The 21,387-nt window shown below is 39.7% G+C and overlaps 1 protein-coding gene across 1 annotated transcript in view; it reads right to left on the reverse strand.

Moving 5' to 3' along the window:
• ARHGAP18 (Rho GTPase activating protein 18) overlaps positions 1–21,387 on the reverse strand; it is a 276,486-nt gene that overhangs the window by 51,816 nt on the left and 203,283 nt on the right.

The following is a 21,387-nucleotide window of genomic DNA, read 5'->3' on the forward strand; positions in this document are numbered from 1 at the left end:
TGACATATAATGAAAAAAAAAAATGAAAGTCAGAGATTGTGGTTTCCTGTGGTAAATAAATACTTAAAACATAGAACAGCTTATGGCAAAGGACTATGTTTTTTCCACTATATGCAAACTATGGCAGAAAACTCTAATGATGAAAGAACACTTCAGCTACCTCCCTAATCTAATGACATGTATGCAGGTCTGATCACATCGCTTTTTCTTCAGCCAATATATTGAGGGTTATTTTCCTAAAGTTGGAATGTGCTATCTCATCATACACCCAGGTTTATTTCTTTGGCTTAACAGATAGTTTTCAGTTTACTTGAATAAAATAACGAGTCATGAATGTTGGGGGGAATTAACTGTCACCAATACTAATCGGTGCAATTTTATTGGCAAAGTGGTCATGCCACTAAAACATGTTGCTGCTCCTTTGCTTCAGGTACAAACTTAGGACCTGATTTACTAACTGACAAATTTTTATTCCCCTGCACACGTAAAAAAACGGTGGTTTCTCGCTGAAGTGCCGGGCCAAGATAAAGGGGCAGCCGGTACAGCAGCTATTTGCTGCTGTGCCGGGGAAGCGCGCGCTGGCAAGTTACTACTGCTGTGGAGGAGCAGCAAGTTGAAAAAAAAAGATAAGGTAGGGTAAGTTTAGGGGACGGGAGGTGAGGTGAGGGGAGGGAAGGGAAGGGAAAGGAAGGTTAGACAGCGGGGTAGGGAAGTTCCCTCCCAGTCTTAATTGGAGTGGACTGGGGGGGAACTGGGGAAGGCCGTGATGTGTTGCAGCGTGGGAATTGCCTAAATCTTGCCCCCCTTTGTGCGCGCCGCCCACACATGCATGTGCGGATTACAAAAACCCGGCGGGCATGTGTACACGGCCCAACATATTTATAACATGCGTGCGCCGGTGCACACATGTTATAAAATTGACACGTTCATGTGTGCGTCCATGTTAGCGCGCGCACATGGACGCACATGCGCTTCTTTAAAAATCTACCCGTAAGGCTTTTCTCGTATTTTTCTACGGGAAAAATGCTTAGCAAATGTGGCCCTTAGACTGTATCCCTCTAGGGATACAGTCTAAGGGCCACATTTAATTTAGTCTAAGTTTTTTCCCCTTAAGTTATCCAAGTTTATTTCCTCCTTGTTTCATTGTAAGACAATTATTTGTTACTGTCTATATTATGGTTGAAATGTAAACCATAGTGATAAGTAACTCTGTTATTTGAACTTCGGTATAGAAAAGTTATAAATAAATAAATAGGGACCTGGAAACACTGCAGTACTTGAATGTAATCTGCTTTGAAGTACCTGCAAGGCAGAATATAATAATAATAAAAAAAACTGCTTGCTACAAAGAGTGGAGCACTGTCATGAGCAGTACTTCCAAGAATTTATAGTACAAAAATAATAAAAATGATACGATGTAGTATATCATTGGACATTATCATGCCTCAGATGACTTGTGAGGCATAAACAAGGTGAGAATGTGCCACGTAACAAACTAGATTATGTGTGCTTTTGCTTAAAAAAACATGGAGATGGGGGGGTTGTAAAACAATTAAATTATATTTTTAGTCCTTTCATTCTGAAAAATAGTTCATAGTATAAAAACTAGAGGATTTTCCCAGAATATTGTTCCAGGATACCCAAAAGGGAAAAACAAAATAGCATTTTCCTTGGATAACTGAGATATCAGATTAAAGACATTTTATTAGTATGACAAATTTGAACAAGTATTGCTAAAGTAATAGAGAAAATAGTAAAAGGAAAGAATTATGATGGAAAAAAAGAAAAACTAAAAAGACAATTCTCTGGTTCTGGTAATATTCAGTATTGTCTTGGGTCATTTGGGGGTGGGGGTGGTGGTACCTGTAAGCTCAATTTTCAAAGGGAAAATCTTTGTGGAGTTTTCCTGTGAAAACCTTATGGCCAACAGCACCATGGGAACTCTACTACTTGCAGACTTTGCAAAATTACATCCTCCTGTTTTCCTTGCCCGTCCCATGCTTCGCAGTGCAGGTTAAAGGACCTCCCCACAGATACAGGAGAGCAATTTTCAACTTCAAATTTTAATTTGATAGCTGCTTAGTTACCTGGGTAAAATATTTGGAAAATTGCCCTCATTGGGGTGAAATTTCAAAGCCATTTATGCATATAAAACATGGGTTTATGCATGTAAATGGCTGATCTTAATATTGCCCAGAGTTTGCACATGTAAGTCTGCTTGAAACCCGATTCTGTGCATACTTTTATGTGCACAACAGAGAGGCCTTCTGGGAAGTGGAGTTGGGGTGGATTTATGCACACACTTTGATTGTGCACATAAATTCACAGGCACAAAGTTATGCAATGCAGAAAGCAGGTGGAATTTTGTGCAGGTAAATGTTGGCACATGTTTTTATATACAATTTCAAGTGAAAATGTGCTCACCTTTTAAGATGGCGCTATTGGGTGAGAAAGCCGGCAGCGATCGCACCACAGAGGTGCGATAGCTGCCTGCTTTCGCAGGCCCGCCCCTCACTTCGCCCCCCTGCCCCACGCGATTCAAGGAGCCCAGCAGTATTAGTGAATCCAGGCCTATATGAGCTGCTGCAGCACAAATTAAAATTATCCTCAGTGTTTTTCCAGCCTGGTACAATTTTAAAAAAAGATCAAGAGACCACCAAATGGCTACTCGCTCTGCTACATGGTGATGGTGATGTGAAAGGCTACAAAAGCTAAAATAGAATCCTTTAGAACATTGAAGCAAGTCCTAATAAGGAAAAAGGGAAAGAACATAACTATTGGCTAATTAGGGAGTGAATTTTCAAAGAGATTTCAAGTTAAAAATAGCATGTATAGGCTACTTTACAAAAAGTTGAGAGTATACGCATATTTTCAGTTTCATGTGCACATTTTACCTGTGTAAAAAAGTGCAAGCTAAGGGCATTCTGGGTTGGGGTTTAGAAGTATGAGCGGTAGTAGCTATTTTGTAAGAGATATATGCATTATCAAAATCATTCGTACACTTTCACACTTGTTAATTGCCTCTTACAAGTGAAATCAGACTTGTCTGTAGCTTTGGTCAGGGTGTACTGGAAAAGAAGTGAGTGAACTAATGATTTCAAGTACATGTGCATATATTACAAAAATGTTTATGTGCATACTTTATAAAATACATGTCCTCCATGAAATAAATCTGAGTTATTATGTGTACATGCTATATTTTTTACATGCCTAAAACATATGCATTTATGTTTATAAAACAAGTAGAGAAGTATATGTTTTCTTGCATTGGAAATATTTGTATACTGAAACATACACGCATACTTTCGAGCAGAATCATGCAGTATTTTATAAACTGTGTAGCTCCCACTGCTCATAAGAACATGCCATACTGGGTCAGACCAAGGGTCCATCAAGCCCAGCATCCTGTCTCCAACAGTGGCAAATCCAGGCAATAAGAACCTGGCAATTACCCAAAAACTAAGTCTATCCCATGTTACTGTTGCTATTAATAGCAGTGGCTATTTTCTAAGTCAACTTACTGTAATTAATAGCAGGTAATGAACTTCTCCAAGAACGTCTCCAATCCTTTTTTAGAAACAGCTACACTGACTGCACTAACCACATCCCCTGTCAACAAATTCCACAATTTAATTGTGTGTTGAGTGAAAACGAACTTTCTCAGATTCGTTTTAAATGTGCCACATGCTAACTTCATTGAGTGCCCCCTAGTCCTTCTATTATCCAAAAGAGTAAATAACCGATTCCCATCTACCCGTTCCAGACTTCTCATGATTTTAAACACCTCTATCATATCCCCCCTCAGCCATCTTCTCCAAGCTGAACAGTCCTAACCTCTTTAGTCTTTCCTCATAGGGGAGCTGTTCCATCCCCTTTATCATTTTGGTCGCCCTTCTCTGTACCTTCTCCATCGCAAGTATATCTTTTTTGAGATGTGGCAACCAGAACTGTACACAGTATTCAAGGTGCGGTCTCACCATGGAGCGATAGAGAGGAATTATGACATTTTCCGTTTTATTCACCATTCCCTTTCTAATAATTCCCAACATTGTTTGCTTTTTTGACTGCCGCAGCACACTGAATCGACGATTTCATTGCGTTATCCACTAAGATGCCTAGATCTCTTTATTGGGTGGTAGCTCCTAATATGGAACCTAACATTGTGTAACTATAGCATGGGTTATTTTTCCCTACATGCATCACCTTGCACTTATCCACATTAAATTTCATCGGCCATTTGGATGCCCAATTTTCCAGTCTCACATGGTCTTCCTGCAATTTAACACAATCCGCTTGTGATTTAACTACTCTGAATAATTTAGTATCATCTGTAAATTTGATTACCTCACTCGTCGTATTCCTTTCCAGATCATTTATAAATATATTGAAAAGTATGGTTCCCAATACAGATCCCTGAAGCACTCCACTGTCCACTCCCTTCCACTGAGAAAATTGTCCATTTAATCCTACTTTCTGTTTCCTGTCTTTTAGCCAGTTTGTAATCCACGAAAGGACATTGCCACCTATCCCATGACTTTTTACTTTTCCTAGAAGCCTCTCATGAGGAACTTTGTCAAATGCCTTCTGAAAATCCAAATAAACTACATCTACCGGTTCACCTTTATCCATATGTTTATTAATGCCTTCAAAAAAGTGAAGCAGATTTGTGAGGCAAGACTTGCCTTGGGTAAAGCCATGCTGACTTTGTTTCATTAAACCATGTCTTTCTATATGTTCTGTGATTTTGATATTTAGAACTCTTTCCACTATTTCTCCTGGCACTGAAGTCAGGCTAACTGGTCTGTAGTTTCCCGGATCGCCCCTGGAGCCCTTTTTAAATATTGGGGTTACATTAACCACCCTCCAGTCGTCAGGTACAATGGATGATTTTAATGATAGGTTACAAAATTTTACTAATCTGAAATTTCATTTTTGAGTTCCTTCAGAACCCTGGGGTATATACCATCTGGTCCAGGTGGTTTACTACAGTTTGTCAATTAGGCCTACCACATCTTCTAGGTTCACCGTGATTTGGTTCAGTCCATCTGAATCATTACCCATGAAAACCTTCTCTGGAACGGGTATCTCCCAACATACTCTTTAGTAAACACTGAAGCAAAGAAATAGTTTAATCTTTCCGCGATGGCCTTATCTTCTCTAAGTGCCCTTTTAACCCCTCGATCATCTAACGGTCCAACTGACTGCCTCACAGGCTTTCTGCTTCGGATATATTTTAAAAGTTTTTACTGTGAGTTTTTGCCTCTATGGCCAACTTCTTTTCAAATTCTCTCTTAGCCTGTCTTATCAATGTCTTACATTTAACTTGCCAACGCTTATGCTTTATACTATTTTCTTCTTTTGAATCCTTCTTCCAATTTTGGAATGAAGATCTTTTGGCTAAAATAGCCTCTTTCACCTCACCTTTTAACCATGCTGGTAATCATTTTGCCTTCCTTCCCCCTTTCTTAATGTGTGGAATACATCTGGACTGTGTTTCTAGGATGGTATGTTTTAACAATGTCCACAACTCTTGCACACTTTTTACCTTTGTAGATGCTCCTTTCAGTTTTTTTCTAACTATTTTTCTCATTTTATCAAAGTTTCCCTTTTGAAAATTTAGCACAAGAGCCGTGGATTTGCTGTCCCCCTTCCAGTCATTAATTCAAATTTGATCATATTATGATCACTATTGCCAAGTGGCCCCACCACCTTACCTCTCTCACCAAATCCTGTGCGCTCCACTGAGAATTAGATCTAAAATTGCTCCCTCTCTTGTCTGTTCCTGCTCCATAAAACTGTCATTTATTTCATCCAGGAATTTTATCTCTCTATCATGTCCTGATGATACATTTACCCAGTCAATATTGGGGTAATTGAAATCTGGCTAAATCAAAAAGAGTCAATGGTAAACCACACAATGTATATTCACCAAAAAATAGTGGAAACCAAAAAGTAATTTTTTAATATAGCCTAGGTGTCAGCAAGCAAGGTGTTGTGAAACTTAAAAAGTAACCAACCGGTCTACTAATCATCCACCTTCAAAAAATCTTTTTAATGAAAACGTATTTTTTTTTTAAAGGTTTTTGAATTTTCTTAAAATGTCCTCAATTTTTTAAGACGAGAATACAGTGAGAGACTCTTCAACATTCATTTTCAACAAGCCCGTTGAAAATGAAAAATCTTTAAAAAAAAAAACTACAAAAAACGTTTTCATTAAAAAGATTTTTTGAAGGTGGATGATTAGTAGACCGGTTGGTTACTTTTTAAGTTTCACAACGCCTGGCTTGCTGACACCTTCTAGGCTATATTAAAAAATTACTTTTTGGTTTCCACTATTTTTTGGGTAATTGAAATCTCTCATTATTACTGCACTACCAATTTGGTTAGCTTCCTTAATTTCTCTTAGCATTTCACTGTCTCACCATCTTGGCCAGGTGGATGGTAGTATACTCCTATCACTATACTCGTCCCCAACACACAAGGGATTTCTACCCATAAAGATTCAATTGTGCATTTAGTCTCATGCAGGATGTTTATCCTGTTGGACTCTATGCCATCCCAGACATAAAGTGCCACTCTGCATCCTGGATGCTCCTCTCTGTCAATGTGATATAATTTGCACTGTCCCATTGGTTATCTTCCTTCCACCATGTCTCTGAGATGCCAATTAAGTCTATGTCATCATTCACAGCTATACATTCTAATTCTCCCATCTTACTTCTTAGACTTCTGGCATTAGCATACAAACATTTCAAAGTGTGTTTTTGTTTGTATTTTCATTCAGCTTTTAATTGATAGGGATAAGTTAGAATTTTTTTAGCTCAGGTGAGTTTTTAGTTACAGGCATGTAGACTACTTTTCTTATTATTGGAACCTTACTGTTTGAATGCTCTACTTCTAATTTGTCAATAGTATCCTTTGAAGATACCTCCATCTGAACCATGTGCTGCTGAGTGACTGTTGGCTTTCCCCTTTGTTCTAGTTTAAAAGCTGCTCTCTCTCCTTTTTAAAGGTTAGCGCCAGCAGTCTGGTTCCACCCTGGTTAAAGTGGAGTTCATCCCTTCACAAGCAACTCTCCCTTCCGCCAAAAGGTTCCCCAGTTCCTTACATAGAAACATAGAAATGACAGCAGAAAAAGACCAATCAGCCCATCTAGTCTGCCCAGCAAGCTTCCATACTTATCTGTTTCACCAATCACCAACTTCAGGGCTCTTGTTGGTAACTGTTTGATTCAAATTTCCTGCCATCCCCTGTCATTGATGCAGATAGTAATGTTGGAGTTGCATCAAAGGTGAGCATAAGGCATATGGTTAAGGGCTGTAACCGCCACATCAAGCAGGTTACCCCGATGCTTGTTTACCCAGATTGCACAGATCGATGCCTTGTTAGATGATGTCTGAATGTAAATCCTGTTTTCCTCACTTCTGTTGAAGCAGATAGCAACGCTGTATATGCTTTCAAAGTGCTGTGTCATGCTTAATTGGTTTAGGGTATTAACCATTGTAATAAGCAGCTACTTCCACAATTATTTGTTTACCCAGATTGTGAAGTTCAGTCCTTGTTGGTTGTTGCCTGAATGTAAATCCTGTTTTCCACTTTTCCCACTGCCGTAGAAGCAGAAAGCAACACTGTATATGTATTCAAAGTGATGTACCAGGCTTAATTGGTTTAGTGTAGTAACTGCAGTAATAAGCAAGCTACCCCCATGCTTATTTGTTTACCCAGATTGTGAAGGTCAGTCCTTTTTGATTGTTATTTGAATGCAAATCCTCTTTTCCACATTTCCCTTTGCCATTGAAGCAGAGAGCAATGTTGGGGTTGCATTAACCATGCAAGAGATTTTTTTTTAGTATGGGTAGTAATCACCAGGTAGTAGTCAACATTCCAGCAAGCCACCCCCATGGCTCTACTCTTCATTCCCATCCTCTAGCCTTTATGGATCTATAGTGTTTATCCCATGCCGCTTTGAAATCCTTCACAGTTTTAGTCTTCACCACTTCCTCTAGAAGGGCATTCCAGGCATCCACCACCCTCTCCATGAAGAAATACTTCTTGATATTGGTTCTGAGTCTTCTTCCCTAGAGCTTCAAATCGTGACCACTAGTTCTACTGATTTTTTTCCATTGTAAAAGATTTGTTGTTCACCATGAATCATTAAAACCTTTCAAGTATCTGAAAGTCTGTATCATATCACCTCTGCTCCTCCCCTCTTCCAGGGTGTACATATTTAGGTTCTTTAATCTCTCCTCATAAGTCATTTTATGAAGACCATTCACCTTTTTGGTCGCCCTTCTCTGAACCGCCTCCATCCTGTCTCTGTCCCTTTGGAGATACAAAACTGAATCCCTCTTCCCTTTGGAGATACAAAACTGAATCTCTCTTCCTTGCATCATCGTTTCATCCATGCATTGAGACTCCGGAGCTTTGCCTGCCTCTGGGGACCTACGCGTGGAACAGGGAGCATGTCAGAGAATGTTATCCTGGAGGTTCTGGATTTAAGATTTCTACCTAAGAGCCTAAATTTGGCTTCCAGGACCTCACTGTCACATTTTCCTATGTCGTTTGTACCCACATGTACCACACACAGTTTATAAAATACTAACATTATTTATTTATTTATAAATTTTTATATACCGTCATTCAGTATTCTATCATGAATGGTTTACAATCAATCCAAAAATTAAATCATACAACAAATCATGAAATACAATATGTATAAAGCTAACAACAAAATAAATAAAAAATTTATAAAATAATATAGAAAATAAATATAACTGATGTGAATTTAAAAATTAGGCCTGGGACTCTGAGAAAATTATGTACTTCCTGCAATGATGAAACAAAGTTATTTTCTGTCATAAGCTTTTTAAATAGTCATGCTTTTAGCTCTCTTTTAAAGATCTTAACATCAGTCTGTTGTCTTGGTTCATCTGGCAAACTGTTCCATAACTTTGGACCTGCCACTGAGATCGCTCTTGACCTTACCTCACTAAAGGGGGTCATTTTCAAAAGCGATCGCACGCGAAAAGTCCCTTTTCACGTGCAAACACTAAATGGGGGTGGAGTCGTCCCCAGAAGAGGAGTCGTCGGTGGGTGGTACCGGGGCCGACACTGCGCAGACATCACTGGCGGCAAAAGGTAAGGACCCTTATTGCCGCCAGTTCCGCGCCGAATAACTACACCTTTTATGGTGTAGTTATTTGGTGCGAAAATCTGCAGCCAGCACACCGCAGTAGTGCAATGGCTGCCGGCTTCGCAGGCCCACCCCCCACCTCCCGTTACCGCCGGGATTCATCATTCTCTGTGAGAATGGAAAATCCCGGCCTAAGATGTGCCGTGCGTATAGATTATCTCCATACATCCACTTGTGTGTACATGCTGTACGGCGGATAAGTTTGAAATTTAGGCTCCCCATGTACAAAGTTAAAATGGTAAGCTAAGAGAGATCGTGAGCACAAATCATCAAAGAGACAAAAACTAATAAAACAATTTTCAAGTACATCAAAAGCAAAAAGTCTTCAAGGGAATAAGTTGAACCATTAAATGGCCAGGGGTTAAAGAGTGTTTAGGGAAGATAAAGACACAGCAGAAAAACTAAATGAACTCTTTGCTTCAGTCTTCACTGCAGAAGATATTGGAGAAGTACCCATGCTGTAACTGTTCTTTGAAGGTGATAGTTCTGAAGAACTGACACCTTCAGCACTGTGCCTCTGGAAGAACTCTTAGAGCAAACTAAAACTAAACAGCAGCAAATCACCAGGACCTGATGGTATTCACCCCACAATCAAATATGAAATCACAACTTGCCACTGTACCTGAGGACTAGAGGGTAGCCAATTTTTAAAAAGGTTTTCAAGAGTGGAGAGATCCAGGAGCCTTCAGGACAGTGATCATGATGCTGGTGCCTAGCAATTAAAAATCATGGAAAAGGTGGCACTGTGATAGGTTAAAGGATAGAAAACTGTTTTCCCAATGGAGAAAGGCAAATAAATGAAGGTTTCCAGGAATCTGTTCAAGAACCTCTGTAACTCATTCATTAATGATATGAAAATGGGAGCAATGAATGAGGTGATTAAATTCAAAGCAAATAAAATATGAGCAGACTGAGGAATTTCACAATGACTTTGAAAGGCTGGATTAACTAGACATCTAAATGGTAGATGAAACGTAATATGGACAAGTACAAAGAGAAGTGTATAAAAAAAAGTAATCCTAATTATACATATAGTACGTAATGCTTCATTCCACTCAGGAAAAGGACCTAGGTGTCATTGTGGATAATGCATTGAAATCCTCAGATCAGTGTGCAGCAGCAGTCATAAAACGCAAACAGAATGTTGGAAATTATACAGAAAGAAGAGAAAAAAACTCTGCAAATATCATAAATGTATGGTGTGACCACACCTTGAGAATCATATGCTTTTCTAGTGAACCTATCTAAAAAGAAATATAGCAGAACTAGAAAAGGTACAGAGAAGAGAAGCAAAAAAGATAAAGAAGACGGTGGGGCTCCTTTATGAAGAAGGATGCCACAGGTTAGGGCTCTTCAGCCTGGAAAAGAGATGATAGAAGGGACAAGACAGAGGATTATAAATTCATGAATGGTGAAGAATCAGTTACTAGGGAACAGCTATTTACCTTCTCGAATAATTCTAATACGAAGGGACATGCCATGAAACTAACTGGTAAAAGATGTAAAACAAATTTAAGAAAGAATTTCTTACATCAATGCACAATGAAGCAATGTAATGTATGTATGTAGTTATTTGATATATATTCTACCTTTCTGGCAATTCAAAGCGAGAGGATGTGATCAAGGCTGGAAGTATAGCTAGGTTTAAAAAGGTTTTGGACAAGATCTTGGAAGTCAGGTTCATTAGTCAGGTGTTGGGGATCATTACTTCTGGGAATGAAAAACAGGGAATAGATACTTCCAAGCATTCCAGAAGAGAGGGGGTGCCAGCATGGCCATTTGGCTAGGGCCTACAATGCTCAAGGGGCCTACTTTTGTTGGGCAAAATTTTTTTAAAAAAAGCTAAATATATCTATTTCTAACATGTATAAATAAAAATTTCAATTGTAATTGAAGAATTTGCTAACATATAAAGCTCATAAAGCCTTCTTAAATAAATACAAATTATTTGGGAAATTTAGAAAACAATTTCTCTTATTAAGTATCACATCAGAACCTTAAATAGGGGCCTACTTTTCTTAGCTGGCACGGGCCTGATACTTGCTTTCTCCAGCCCTGCTTCCAAGTGATCTAAAATGGCCACAGTCAGCGACAGGTTGTTGAGCTCAGTGCATCACTGGTCTGACTCGGCACGGCACTCTTTCATTCTTATGAGTGCAATGAAGTAAAACCAACTTTACTATAGTAGGAAACAAGAACAGACTTGCTGGGAGTTCAGGGTAAATAAACAACGCTATCTAAGACTCAGAAAGAAGGAAGCAAGCAAAAAGGCTAATTAATGAAAATATCATATTTTAAGTACTTTACTCTGCCTTTTTAAATTTCAAGTACTTGCAACACAGAGATGACATCCTGCTAAGCAAAACGTAAGCCAACTCATGATATCATGTAGGATATAACTGTTGTGACCTCACCTTGAATGATTAAAATACGGTATTATTTTCAGGCACAATTTTAGAACAGCAATGTCACATTAGATTCACTAAACGTAGTTTAAGCACCATGTAACTGTGCTACCTGCATGTGTGTGGCAGGTACTTGCAGGCACACTTCAATCAATCCAGCATACAGTGCTGTCTGATAATAGATTCATCTGAGCACCAAGATTTGATTCACTTTGTCCATTGTACATTATACCCTGATGAAGTACGATCAATGGGATGGGTGGGTGTGTCTGGAGGGCAAGGGATCAAGCAAACGAGTCAACAGTATAAATTGCAGTAGTGATAATTATCTGCCTTTTTACTGAAAATAATGAAACATGAGATAAAGTGGGAAATTTAATATTTGGATGTTTCTGAATTTTACTTCCTAGCACTTGCTATCCTTCCATCAATTCTAAACATCCTTTATCTTCCTCTAACCCTCAAAAAACACAGAATAATTATTTAAAAATACCCAGCATATTCATTACAAGTTTCTTTTAATTAATGGATTTAATACAAACGTACAAGTAAGTGGGACTAAGAATCATCTTTTATGATTTGCAATAGATCGACAATCACAGCCATTAAAATAGGCGCATAGCACACACATGTATCATGGGCAGTACAAAGTAATAAACAGGATAAAAATATGTATCTTTAATGGTAAGAAATCTGCTTTCTGTATGTTTACTGAATTACTTGCTATTAAAATTTGATCGTTGATGTGATTCATAAAACAGATGTGTCTGCTGTTGGCATCTTTGGATTATAAAATGCACAGAGTGAACATAACGGGGGTGGCAGGAAGTGGCCAATGAAACTGGTATAACACCCCCAAGCAATACAGGAAGTTGGAGGAGAAAATAAAAAAAACAATCAGATCAAAAAAGCAGAGAAGGTGATTAGGAAGAACAGCAAACCAAAGGATAGAAGTTGGAAAGCTGTGACCACAAATGCTCGTAGTCTGGGCAATAAAATTCCAGACCTGCAGGCTCTGATGATGAAGGTGGAGTTGGACATCTTTGCAATTACAAAGATATGGTTCACCGACTCTCATCCTGGGCTACAACTCATTATTAAGGAAGGACAGCGAGGACAGAAAAGGGGGAGGAGTAGCTCTTTATGTCAAAAATAATATGCAAGCAACTGAAATACCGTGGGGAAAGGAAGTAGCATTATGGAATGTCCTAAAAAAAGGAAGATGGTGTTTCCATTTATATTGGTGTGGTCTACAGGCTTCCAAATTCAGACAGAAAAGATGGACAGAGATCTAGACGAAGACATCCAAAAGGTGGGAAAGAAGGGAGAAGTGTTACTCATTGGAGATTTTAATCTACTGGAGGTAGACTGGAGAATCCCTTCTGAGGAATCTACAAGTAGTACCGTAGTAGAGAAATAGTGGATTCCCTTCAAGAAGTTCTGCTCATACACATGGTAATGGAACACACGAGGGAGGGTGTGATAGTCGACCTAGTGCTCACAAATGGGTATGGCTCTAATGTCTGTGTAGGTGCCCACCTTGGCATCAGTGATTATCAGACAGTATAGTTTGATATTTCAAACAGGAAGTCACACAAATATCCAAGTTTTGAATTTGTCAAAATGGTGTTCCTGGAGGAAGAACTAGAAGTCTGGGAGAAAATGGGTGAGGTGGAACAACAGTAGGCCAATTTAAAAGGAGCTATTACAAAGGCAACAAATCTATGTTAGGAAAGTAAACAAAAATAAAAGTAAAAAGAAACTGATCTGGTTCTCAAAGGATGACACTGAAAAAATAACAGCAAAAAGAACAGCATTCACAAAGTATAAAGGATCCCAAAAAGAGGAACACAGGGTCTTAAGAATACCTGGTGAAACAGGGAAATGAAGAAAGAAATCACAAATCAGTAAAGCAAAGGTCACACAGAAGTAAGGATTGCCAAAGAGGTAAAGCGAGGTGACAAACATTTTTCAGATATACCAGAGAAAGGAAGGGAGGCCCGAAGTGGTATAGTGAAACTGAAAGATGACAAGGAGTAATGTGTAGAGAAATGAAGAAATGTCAGAAATATTAAACAAATACTTCAGTTCGGTGTTCACTAAAGACAACTCTGGAGAAGGACCATTGCTGGTTGAAAAGACTGAAGATGAGGTTGGGGTAATCAAAACTCAATACACATAAGGGAATGTAAGGTGACAGCTAAGAAAACAAAGTAGAAAAGGCTATGGGGCTAGGCAAGGTACATCTTAGAATACTAAGGGAGTTCAGAGATTTGCTGGTGGGTGTGATGAAAAATCTGTTTAATAGATCCCTGGGAACGGAAGTAGTGCTGCATTACTTGAGAAGAGTGATGGTGGTCCTGCTTTACATGAGTTGTAGCAGAGAGGAGGCTCTAAACTACCGGCCAGGTAGCCTCACCTCAGTGGTGGGAAAATTAATGGAGATTCTGCTGAAGGAAAAGATTATGAACTATCTACAGATGTCTTGCTAGACCCAAGGCAGCTTTGATTCACCAGTAGGAGGTCTTGTCAGACAATTCTAATTGATTTTTTTGATTGGGTGACTAGAGAATTGGATAAAGGAAGAGTGCTCAACGTGATTTTCTTGGATTTCAGCAAAGCTTTTGATATGGTCCTGCATAGAAAGCTCATGAATAAAATGAGAAGTTTGGGAGTTGGCGTAAGGTGATGGACTGGTTGACTGACAGAAGACAATGTGTAATGGTAAATGGAATCTATTCTGAAGAGAGAATGGTGTTAAGTGGAGCGCCACAGGGATCAGTTTTGGGACTGATTCTGTTCAATAGCTTTGTGAGCAACATTGCGGAAGGGATAGAAGGTAAATTTTATCTATTTGCAGATGATACTAAGATCTGCAATAGAATGGACATGCCTGGAGTACAGAGATTGAAAAGAGACTTAAGAAACTTGAAGAGCAGTTGAAGATTTGATAGCTGGGATTCAATACCAAGCAATATAGAGTAATGCATCTGGGTTTCAGTAATCCAAAAGAGCTGTATGTGATTGGGGGGGGGGGGGGGGACTAATGTGCATGGACTAGGAGAGGGTCATTGGGGTGATAGTGTCTGGCGATCTGAAGGCCACAAAGCAATGTGACATGGCGATAGCTAAAGACAGAAGAATGCTGGGCTGCATAGAGAGAGCAATAACCCAATAAGAAAAAGGAAGTGATAATGCCTGTGATGCCAAGCGGTCAGGACTAGCCAGAGAACAGACTCCATGCTGGACTCTCTCTTCAAGTAACTTTATTCTTAAGCAACAATAAACGAAACAGTAGTTGGTTTGAGTAGTTCAACAAAACAATCATAACTTATAGTTGCTGGGTTGGGTCTTAAGGAAGACCAGTATAGATAGCTGTATCCAGTCATTTAAGGTGTTCTGAGGGAGATCCTTATATGCTCCCTCATAATGCCCTTGTACAGGTCCCTTGGTGAGGCCTCACCTGGAGTATTGTGTTCAGTTCTGGAGCCCTTATCTCAAAAAGAATGGAGACAGGATGGAGGAGTCCAGAGAAAGGCAACCAAAATGGTGTGGGGTCTGTATCAGAAGACTTATGAGGTCAGGCTGAAGAATTTAAATATGTATACCCTGGAAGAGAGGAGGTGAAGGGGAAATATGATACAGACCTTCAGATACCTGAAAGGTTTTAATGATGCACAAGTCTCAAACCTTTTCCATTGGATAATATAGACCTAGGGGTCATGAAATGAACTTCCATGGGGACGACTCAGAACCAACATCAGGAAATATTTCATCATGGAGAGGATGGTGGAAGCCTAGAACGTCCTTCCAAAAGAGATGGTGAAGACAAAATCAGTAAACTAATTAAAAAAGGAATGAGGTAAACATTTCCACCTCTAGTATCCTTAAATACTAAAGGTAGAAATGAAGAAAAGAGTACATGGAGTAACCTGTATGAAGTGGCAGCTACTACCTCTAACAGAATGTTAAACTACCCTTGACCAATTATCTTTTATGATTTTGATTCAACTGCAACTTCGCTCTCCACTTTGACATTTTTTGGGGGGGGGGGGGGGGGGAGAAAGGAGAATTGAAGTCAGACAACAGCCAACGCTGGGTTCTGACTTACGGTTTGGGGACTGCTTCTATGATCAAGCCCAAAAGCAAAGCATATTCAAATAGCATTGCCTGAATTATCAGGAAAGCTGCTCACCCTGTAAAAATGTTTCTAGCAGTAATTTTATTATGGGTTTGACAGTTGCTTGGTTTAGATTGATAACATTATTACCTTTAACATAAGGCTTGGGGGTAACCTGCATAGAGCAGAAGTTACTACCATAAGAAACTTGCTTGGGAGACTGGATGGACCATTTGGTCTTTTTCTGCCATCATTAGTATGTTACTATAACAATAAGGCAGACAAAACTCTAATAATCTTAATAAGAACATTTCAAGGTAGGCTATTTGTTGCTTGTGTAAGAGAGATTATTCAAGATAAGCATTCTTCAAAAGGAAACCATGTCATACAAGGCTCATAATGTTTGTACTGTTTCATGAATGAGATTCAGAGTTAATTTTACTCCCATTCAAATCTTAGACACTAAGAGGGTAACTTTATATCATTGTACATAAAAAAGTTGGCAAAAACGTGGTTAAGTTATACCAGTTTTCAAAGTGGATTTATGCATGCAAGTTTGTTTTGAAAATTATCCCACCAAATCTACCTGAATAGAATATACATGCTAAACCTTCCATACAAATTATGAGCATACATTTTAAAATCCAAAAACTGTGTGAGTAAATCCAAACTCGCCCCTAGGAATGCCTCCGCTCAGTCCAGGCAAGCTTATGCATGAACATGACATAGAAAGAAATGTGTCGGCATATGTGCGCAAATGCACCCATATATTAATTGGGGAATTTTGCAAAAGGCCATTTCTGCAGATAAAACACTACTATCCACAGAAGTCCTTGATAATTACCCTCTAAGTATACTAAAAAATAGTGTAACTTATGCTCATATTTGCTGAATGTTTAAATTACCTCCTTTAAGAGAAGAAAACTTGGACTCAATGTCATACTTTTCTTCTATTTCAATATGATTTCTAAGCTACACAAATGAACATATGTCCTTAAAGACGTAATTCACCATAAGCCCTATGAAATGAGCCTAAACAGATATACCCTAGAAGTGGGAGCAGGAGGGCTCTGATAGGACATTCCTTAAAGGCATAGATGATAACATAGAAGATCAAGCATTTTTCAATGGAAAGAAAGTTTAGATCAAGAGGTCATGATATGAAATCCAACAAGTAAACAATGGATGAGAATGGAATGGGAAGCAAACACTGAGATAGTATAGAAGGCGAGTGATATGCTGATTAGTACCTGGGGATGACGACTCCCCATGTACAGCTCATAGGATTGGATAATTATTGGATGACTAAAGTGCAGCACTGGTATTCTGGGGAAATCATTCTTTTTAACCTCTTAGATTCATCTGGCAGTCCGCAAAAGCTCTAAAGTCAATACTGTCCTTGAATTAATACAAAAATATCTAATGCAGTGACTAAGCACGTACTGGGGAAATTGTTGCAGCTTGCTATCTCACGTGTAAAAGAAAACATTTCCTGACCTTGAGGGTTAAAGATCTCTGGCATCCTATGAGCTGGTTAAAATTTAGAAGCCGAAAATGACTGGGCTAGGGGGTTGAGATGTAGCGTGACAGCCTCTGCTTTATCATACAGCTCAAGCACAGTGGCCTCAGAGCATCTACTTATGAAGCCTGCAGCCAGGGATGCCTTTAGGCAATTTGCTGCCTGAGGTGAGGGATCAGAAGGCACTCCCCTCCCCCCTCCAAAGCATGGCACAGGTCAAATCATCAAGAAGGACAAGGGGGGGGGGGAGGTCTATTTGTAGTCTGGTCTTTTTGGTGATTTCAGATGCTGTGGAAGGGGGAAAGCAGAGGTCAGAGATCCCAGAGGAGTGACAGATAGTGTGTCAGCAATAATGTTTATAGGTAGCTGGCAATTCTGCCACATTCCCAGGAACTCTAAGACCAGCCTCCCACCTTTTCCCCAGCATTTTTCCCTGGAGAAGTGGGAGGTCTTTGTATGGCACACTTTCTTCGGCTGGTGCAAAAGCATTAGGCAGATTAGGAGAGTGTTTCAGCCTTGTGCCCATGCCTTTCCTATCCTCACCACACAATAAAAAATTCTGCATTCATAAATAACCAATTTTATATGAAAAAGGACACAAATTCTAGCCTTTGGAGGTAAAAATATCACAAATTATCACAACCTTGCAAAAAGGCAACTCACTTGGAATGTATATGGTATTAGGCCTATTGTAATGCATCTTGAGTGTGGGCTTTGCTCTCAGAAAGCCCAGATTAAACAATTACAATTATAATATAGTAAACCTCTCCTACTAAAAAAAGCACCAATTGCCAGCCCTCAAACAGTAAAAATCTCAACTATGAAAAGACAATGCTGCAAATATTACCCCAGGGCCCTAAACACCAATATACCTCCTATTAGCTTAAAGCTTGGCTACTCTCACAGTCTTACAATGGCTGCTCACCCAATGTCAGCAGAACATAAATCTTTTATCATATCCACTACATGTTCCATTTTATGCCAGCAATCCCCCTCCTTTTGACATCCACCCCGACTCGCAGAAACCTTTTCTCATTTCGTTTCGGTATCAACCGTCCCCCTTCAAGATTTGCATACAGTCATATCTAATGTACAATGTATTTATTGACTTTTATTAACTTATTGTTCTGATTCAATTTCTGTTATACTCTTATGAATTTAAATGTAAACTGGTTTGTTATAATGTAGACCGGAGTGAAGGCAATGTCTGCTATACCTCGGTATATAAACGAATGCTAAATAAATAAATAAATAAGGAAAACAGAACATGCCAGGCTACTATAGATCCTTATACCCAAACTACAAACTAGAATATCTCACCTCAGTCACACATATACAACACAGACAGACCCTCGCCAGATACAGAATAAAGAGAACATAAAATATAAAAGAAAACATGCAGACAAAAACTGAAATGGAGACAGCAACGAACCAGACTGTATGCAGTGTATCAATGGAAAAACAAATACCATTTCTAAAAATAATAAATCAAGGAATATAAAGCGTCAATCATAATAGTAAAAACATACAAATAAAAAAAGAATATTTCAAAACAGATGATGAATAGAACAGTCAATTAAAAACTCACATAAAAAATTATAAAAAATTTCCCAAATATCAATAATATTTTTCAAAATAGAAGACATATTAAAAAAATCCAATAATTAAAACTAATAAGGATTTTTAAAAATCCCCACTTTCCATGCCTCAGAACTTTTGATTTCCAGTCACCCTGAGATTGCTGTGGATTAGGGCAGGGGGAAGGGAGAAGAAACTTTCTCCTCTCATATACATTCTCCCTCACACACACACACACACACACACACGCTCTTTCATACATACATACAGATGCTCTCGCACATGCTTTGACAAATATACACATGCTTTCACACATGCTCTTTCACGCATACACACATGCACACAAATGCTTTCACAGACGCACATGCTCTTTCACACAAACACACACATATGCAGATACTCTCACACACACACACACACACACACACCCCCCACAGGCTCTCTTATACATACACACTCTCTCACCCACACATCCCCATGCACATGCTCTCTCTATATCTCACTCACATGTGCTGTTAAGCAGCCAGGGCCTCGTTTTCTTTTGCAGCTGGCAGCCACTGGGCCTCTCCTTTCTTTGGCTGCCCATGGGGACTCCTTTCTTCTTTGGTTGCCAGCAGGTTGGACCTCGCCAGCAGCAGCCACAGATGGACCTCTTCTACCTTCAGCCACACGGGTGCATTAATTTGCTGCACCACCATGAGGATCCATTTCCAGCCCATGTGGGTTGGGATCCCGCAGGAGTGTCATTCTGCTGCACCACCACAAGGCTCTTCTTCCCAGCCCATGGGAAGTGGGAACCCAGTAGTTGTGTCATTCCGCTGCATTGCTGCTGGGCTCTTCTTACGGCCGCAGGGGGTGGGAACCCCATGGGCATGTCAATCTGTTGTGCTAGCGCAGGGCTCGACTTCTGGCCCGCAGGGAGTGGGATCCCCGCCTTGGGCATGTCATTAAACATGTGGTTGGAACAAGGTGATGTGACCACCAGAAGAGCATTCTGGGAGAACTTTTTGCCGCTCCAAAATTTTCCCTCACCCTGCCTCATTATAGAACTGACCCTGCCTGCAGCCACAGCACCTTTGGGTCTTATTATGCAAAATATCATAAGATAGGCAAGTTTGGTCCTGGCTAGTACTTGGGTTAGAGATCTCCAACAAACACTAGATAGTTTAGAAAATAAATTTTTGGTAGCTTAGAATGGAGAACCCTTCTCTGATCAGTATTAAATCTGTATCCCAGCACCGTGTACGGTGGCACCATCCTACTGAGGGCGTCTTTCAAATGAGAAGTTAAACTGTCTTTTCCATGACCATTAAGGAACCCTTAAGCACTCTTTTCCAAAGGACGCTAATCCAAATGTCATGGCTAAATTCTCAAACAGGCTTTATAATTTGGCCTACCACCATTTCCCCTATGGGAAGAATCAAAGCATGGAAACAAATCTCCTTCTCACTCCCATATATCTCCTCCTACATCAGGAGCACAATTTTCAAAAGTCTATGTAAATCACCAAATGTGCATGTAAGTGGGAATGCAGAGAATTATGCTAGTATTTTATGAACTCTGTGGCAGAAGCCACATTTCTGCCCTCAAATTACACACATATATTTGTAATATAGGAAGATGCATGCTTTCTCTATATGCATGTATAAATGCTTATATATGTATAGGCTGATTTTATGCACATAGGGGAGGATTTTCATGGATGTGCCAATTTTATAACATGTGTGCACTGGCGCGTGCATGTTATAAACATTTTTGGGCTTTGAATTTGTGCGCACATGTGCGCACAAGGGGGGGTACAATTTAGCAAATTTGCGCTCCAATGCATCTCGGCCTTCCCTACTTCCCTCCCAGTCTGCTCCAATTAAGGAGCAGACTGGGAGGGAACTTCCCTACCCCCTACCTTAACCTCCCTTCCCCCTTCCTCTCTCCTCCCCAATGCCTAATTCCTACCTTGTTTTTATTTCCTTGTTCTTCAACTTATTTCAGGGCCCGACCTGAAGTACATTGTGCGCACCGGCCAGCTGCCATCCAGCGAAATTCTGGGTCAGTGATAAATGCTGCTGTTCCGGCCCTTCCCCTTGCCCTGCCCAGGACACGCCCCCAGGCCCGCCCCTTCCATGAGGCCTGGCAGTTCTGCGCATAACAGGGATTATGCAAGTGGCTTGGCCTCTTTGAAGGCCCAGCCACCCGCTTAACCCTCGTTTTGTATGCGCGCACATGACTTAAAATCTGGCCAATAGCCACTTTTTGAAGATTACCGCTAAATGAACAACTCTTCAGATAAAAGTGCTATACATGAAATAATAAAGGGTGTTTTTCAACTCAATCATTTTAGCTTCACTATGACACTGATTTATCCAGGGAGGGAGAGAGCTCACTTATCTTGTTTCCTTTTGTATGGCAGGGAACCTATTATACCATATTTGTTGCTATTTGTCAAAGACTCATTTCAATCTTCGTGTTAGAAACATTTGCTGCTTTTTTTTGAGCACTGTCTGTATTTGTCTGTAAAAAAAAGTACTTTTTCTCATGTACAGATATTACAATTAGTGGAAGACCTGGTGACACA

The sequence above is a fragment of the Rhinatrema bivittatum genome, chromosome 3, assembly GCF_901001135.1.
Source record: "Rhinatrema bivittatum chromosome 3, aRhiBiv1.1, whole genome shotgun sequence".
Taxonomy (NCBI): domain Eukaryota; kingdom Metazoa; phylum Chordata; class Amphibia; order Gymnophiona; family Rhinatrematidae; genus Rhinatrema; species Rhinatrema bivittatum.